Source organism: Theobroma umbraticum, unplaced genomic scaffold, assembly GCF_002168275.2.
Source record: "Theobroma umbraticum cultivar Fairchild unplaced genomic scaffold, ASM216827v3 scaffold_228.0, whole genome shotgun sequence".
Taxonomy (NCBI): domain Eukaryota; kingdom Viridiplantae; phylum Streptophyta; class Magnoliopsida; order Malvales; family Malvaceae; genus Theobroma; species Theobroma umbraticum.
This window is the reverse complement of record NW_018397274.1, coordinates 2,636,541-2,642,497: the sequence shown is the minus strand read 5'-3', so window position 1 is coordinate 2,642,497 and position 5,957 is coordinate 2,636,541. Positions and strand designations below refer to the sequence as shown.

At 30.0% G+C, this 5,957-nt stretch overlaps 1 pseudogene; it reads left to right on the top strand.

Moving 5' to 3' along the window:
* The window catches only part of LOC110427341 (uncharacterized), a 12,745-nt pseudogene that overhangs the window by 6,580 nt on the left and 208 nt on the right, over positions 1-5,957 (top strand).

Sequence of the window (5,957 nt, the reverse complement as noted above, 5' to 3'; positions counted from 1 at the left end):
TCAAACCACAATTGCAAAAGTCAAGTCATCAAAACAAATACACAATAAATCACCGTCACCAATATTATAGAGAAAGAGAATGTGCAAGAAAAAGTACAAAATTGCTTCTGTTTTTTGTAATACTTCCTTTTCTTTCACCTGGTTCATATACATGTGAAAAGTATGGAAAATAGCGGAAGCTTAAGAAAAACTTTTGTGGAAAGAAAATTTTTTCTTGTTTCTCTCAATGAAATTTACAAAGTCAAAGGTTTATATACAGGGAAATGTAAAAGGAAGAAAAGTTTGTTACAAATGAGGGAAAAATTAGTAAAGACAATTAGTAACTAACTTACTTCCTATTTACAACAAGTAAACAGTAAAAGTAAAATTGTAAAGTTCAAACAATAAGCTTAGATGCTGAATATGTCTCCACCTCCTTAACACGCATCCTTACTCAATTCTGCAACCAAGTTCTTCATAGCACTAACCAAGTTCTTCACAATCTTAGCTCAAATTAATTCTCCCCCTCAAGATGAATAATCATGGTGGAGCATGAATGTCATGAATATTCATCTTGCTTAGAAATCTGTAGTGTTGCTTTGGTAAACAAGTCTACAATTTTCCAATCTATAGAAACATCTACAAGATTAATCACACATGCAAGCACCTTTTAATGAATGAAATGACAATTTCTATATCTTTTGCATGTTCATGGAATATAGGATTACGGTAAATAAAATTGTAGGTTGATTATCACAGTGAAGGTTAATTGTTGTTTCATGCTTAATACCAAAATCAGACAATAAATATCTCAACCATATAACTTCATAGCAAATAAACGTCATAGATCAATACTCTGCCTTTGTTGTACTTCGAGCAACAATTGATTGCTTTTTAGATTTCCATCTAACTAGTGCACTTTCTAAGAATATACAATAACTAGTGACTGACTTGTGTGTATTAGGGCACTTTGCCCAATCACTCTTTGGGTAGGCAAATATAACTAAGTTTGAATATGATTTCATCAATATCCCTTACCTTAAAGTTGACTTAAGATATTTTAACACTCGATATGCTGCTGATAAATGGTCTTGCTTTGGTTTATTCATAAATTGTGAAAACACTTGAACTACATGTGAAATGTTTAGCTTGGTAAACGTCAATTACAAAAGCTTTCCTACCAATTGTCGATATCTTGTTGAGTCAGCAACTTCCCTACTATCAGTAAGTCTACTCAACTTATGACTATAGTTTATAGGAGCAGTTGCTAGCTCTATACCAAGCATATTAGACTATTCTAAAAGATCTAATCTATACTTTCTCTGACAAATGAAAATTCTTTCCTGACTCCTTGAAATCTCAAGTCTTAGAAAATACTTCATTGCTCTAAGATCCTTCAACTTGAATTGAGAACTCAAATATTCTTTGACTCAATTTGCTACTTAAGTTGTAGTACTGGCAATGACTATGTTATCAGCATGTACCTGTCATGCAACAAATTCCCCATTGATTGTTGTCATAGTAAATAAAGAATAGTCTGATAATGATTAAGTAAAACAATATTTTAGTAAAGAAGCTGTAAGTTTAGAGTTCAATCACCTTAAAGCCTACATAAGACCATAGAGTGATTTATGCTTATTACAGACCAATTTAGAACCAGATAGATACTCCCTTTTAATAGAATAACCCTTGAGAAAGTCCATATAAACTGTTTCTTCTAAATCTCCATTCAAGAATGCATTATAAATATCTAACTGTGATAAAAACCATCCTTTGGTAGTTGCTAAAGCTAGAAAAACTATCATAGTAGTCTATTTAATAATAGGACTAAAAGTTTCTTGATAATCAAAACCTTCTCTTTGATTGTAACCTTTAGCTACTAACCTTGCATTATACCTTTCCACAGTACCATTGGCACTCATTTTAATCTTAAACACCCATTTACAACCTATTGTAAAAGAATCAAAAGGAAAAGGCACAACACTCCATGTTCCACTATCCTCCAAAGCTTTTAATTCACATTGCATTGCATTTTTCCAATGAGAATAATTAATAGCTTGATCATAGGTGTTAGGTTCATAAGTTTGGGAAAGGTAGCAATAAATATATTGTGTAAAAGATAATTAATGATAGGAAAGAAAATTAGTAATAAGATAAGATGTAACTAAATGAGAAAAAGAACGTATATCACTTTGATAAGCTTCAAGGTACTTTGGAACATGTCTAGGTCAACTACTTTTCATAGGCAATGGAACAATATCAGTAGTAGGACTAATAAATGCAGAAACGGACTTTATTGGACTATGTTTAGTGATATGTTTAGATGAATGATGCGGTATATCAATAAATTTTGATTGAGAATCAATGCCAAATGATCTAATAGGTGTAAAAAAAGATGACTCAGCTGAAAAATGAGGATTAAGTGGAAAATTTACGATATTATGAGTTGAAATGTCAAAATTTAAGTCATGCATACCAAGTATTTATAAAAATGTAGACTGATCTAAAGTATGCTTTAATGACTGAAAAAGAAAAATATGCTCATGAAAAACTACATTCCTGGATATAAGAAACTTGTTTGCCTTAATGTCATATACCTTATACCTTTTTATGCCACTTAGCTGTCTTAAAATTACACATTTAGTTGCTTTTTTGTTCAATTTTTTTTCTGTTTTGTATTAATGTAGATACAACATATAAGTTGCTAAATACCCTAAGGTGATCATAAAAAGGAGGTTTGAAATAAAGCATTTCACAAGGTGATTTTTCATGTAGAATGTTAATCGGTATTCTGTTGATAATATGAGTAGTAGTAAGAATCTCTTTTCCCCACAAAGAAATAAGTAAGAAAGATTAATGCTTTAATGCTTTAGCAACCACAAGAATATGTTGATGGTTCCTCTCAACAGCCTTATTTTGTTGAAATGCTTCTGCATAAGATAATTGATGTGTTATGCTATGCTTTGCATAAAAATCAGGAAGATTGAATTTTCCTACATGATTTGTCCTAAAAGATTTTAGAGTAAATGAAAATTGATTTTTAACATATTTGTAAAAAGATGGCAAAATGGTTTATGCACCTCATTTACTTCTCATCAAGAAAATCCATGTAAAATATGGAAAATCATAAACTAAAGTGAGAAACTAATGTTGATCCTTCATAGTAGGAATTGTATAAGGTCCCCATACATCTGTATGCACAATTTCAAAAGCATAGGTTGAATTTTTAATATGAACTGGAAATGATAGTTTCTTCATTTAGTAGAAAGACAGGCTTTACAAACTAAGTCTTTTAAACAATCAATCTCAGGACGTTATTTATGAATGGCATTTATTCTTCTTGAGTGTATGCCACCTAATTTGAAATGCCACAAGTCAAATTGCTTATATATTGTTATGCAAGCATTTATAGAGTACTTAAAAGAAAAATATACAAAATTATTAAGACTACATTTAAAAAGATAATCTGCATTTTGGTAATCTTCTAAGAAGTACACTCTTGAGGAAACTTTAGCAACCTTAGTCACCTTTCATAAAAGGAGATTTTGAATAACACAAAGTCTATCAGTAAAAAGAATACAAGCCTTTTAATAGGAGGTTAATTTAATTATTGATATGAGATTGAAATTAAATGACGAAACACAAAAAACATTTTTTAAACTCAACAAGAAAGTCAACTTGATTGTCTTTATATGAGTCACAATAGTCTTAGCATTGTTGGGTAACTAAACATAGCAATTTTTAACTAATTCAACAAAACTGAAACTACTTAAAGAGCAAGATATATGATCATTAGAACTAGTGTCTACAACCTAAGAATTTTGATTAATCATGGCATAATTGACATTTTTGTATCTAGGGGTATATTTGTTTCACAATAAAATGTTTTCTAGAAAACATTTTCTGAAGTTAAGGCTATTTGAGAGATTAAATACATTTTCAAAATGAAAAAAATTTTATGGGACAACAAGAAAAAGACTCGTTGACCCTGTATATTGTCTTAAGCCCACGAGGGGTGTAAGACAATTTCCTCTTAGTTAAAAAAACAAGCTTTCTACCTTAAGTCTCAAGTTACTGCTCTACCATCCCTTCCTCCACCTTCAGTTTCCTTCATCAATGTTGTTGTCAGCTTCCTCTAATAGCTTTTCCTTCTCTCAATAGCTAGGTATGTTTTGCTCTTCTTGCTCTCTAAAAAATGAAAATAAATGTCTCTTTTCTTCACTATTTCTTTTAGGTATTTGTTATAAAGTCAAAACTTTTTTTATTTTTGAAAATACTGAAATGTTGTTAAAAGTATCTTACAAGTGATTATATGGCTTTTTGGCTATCTCGTTGGTTGACTTCATTTTCTTTAGATGTGATAGTGCTCTACTTCTTTCTATTGGGTTTCTATATGGCTTGTTGATTTTTTTTTTTGTCCTTGATCATCTTTTGTGATTTTTAGCAACCACTTTATGGTTGGTTTCTCTTTATGATTTTGTGATTGGTCCTTGGTGGGATGTTTCGTACTAGTTCCTAGGTTTTTTTTGACTTGATTAGAAGTTTTTGTAATTGTTCTATTGGTTGTTCTCACTAGTAATTTGTGTTTGCTAGTTTTGGCTATTCTTCATTCACAAGTAGCTATTAAATAGGGATTGTTTGTTTTTTATTTCATGTTGCTTGCCTTCTACCATGAGATTGATAGTTTCTATAATGTTTTTTTTACAATAATGATATCCCTTTCTTACCTTTTTGAAAAAATCTATTGAACATTACAGTAATGGTTTCCTCAATATACATGTTTTGCTACAGTTTGAATATATATGTGATTATATTTATTTCTTATAGATGGATAAAAAATCTTTGCACATAGCAGTTATGGGTGCAATTACATCGGTATTAGCTTTTAGAGTTGTTTTTTATTGAAAACTATAAATCTAGGAATTATATACCTAGTGAGCCTAGTGTTAATCAAGATCAAGAGAAAGAGTTGTGCATTGATAGTATTTTATATAAAGGAGATCTCCGTTATATGAACCCAATTAGAATGAGACCGGTAGCATTTTTTAAGTTTTATGACATTCTTAATAGGAGCAATTTGTTACAATCAAGTAGATATGTGTTTGTAAGAGAACAAGTGATTATATTTTTGCATATAACTGGTCATAATGTAAGAGTGTGAATTATTGGATTAATATATTTTAGATCAATTAAGACAATTTATCGATACTTTAGAATTGTCTTGAAAGCAATATTGAAATTACATAAGAATATGATTAGGTTGCCCGATGATTCCACTCCACTTCAGATTAGGAATAATCATAGATTTTATCCATACTTTAAGATACGAATTATTGTTATTTAGTTTGTTTGTTTTCTTTTTATTTGTATAAAAAAGATTTACAATTAAATTGTATAATAATAATAGGATTGTGTGGGAGTGTTAGATGGGACTCTTGTTCGTACATTTGTGCCAGTTGAGATTTAAGAAAGATTTTGTGGTTGAAAAAGGGGAACCACACAAAATGTATTAGTTTTGACTTAAAATTTACCTTTGTGCTTATTGGTTGGGAATGAAGTGCACATGATTCTCATATTTTAGGTGATTCACTTTCAAGGCTAGGAGGATTTAGAATTTCGGAAGGTTAAATAGTGAACTTTAAAAATTTAAAAATTATCATTCATTTGATAACTAAATTATCATTCATTTGATAACTAAATTATTTAGCAATAATATAATGTCTGTAAACTTGTGAGCATATATTATCTTGCTGATTCTGGATATGGCATTCCGAATGGAATTATATGTCCATATAAAGGTGTTTGATATCACTTGAAAGAGTTTAGTAATGTTCGTCTTGAAAATGAGAAAGAACTTTTTAATCTTTGCCATTCATCATTGTGAGCAACTATTGAACGAGTATTTGGGATTTTGACGAAATGTTTTTGCATGTTAGATTTTGAACTACTTTAGAATTATGACACACAAGTAGATATCA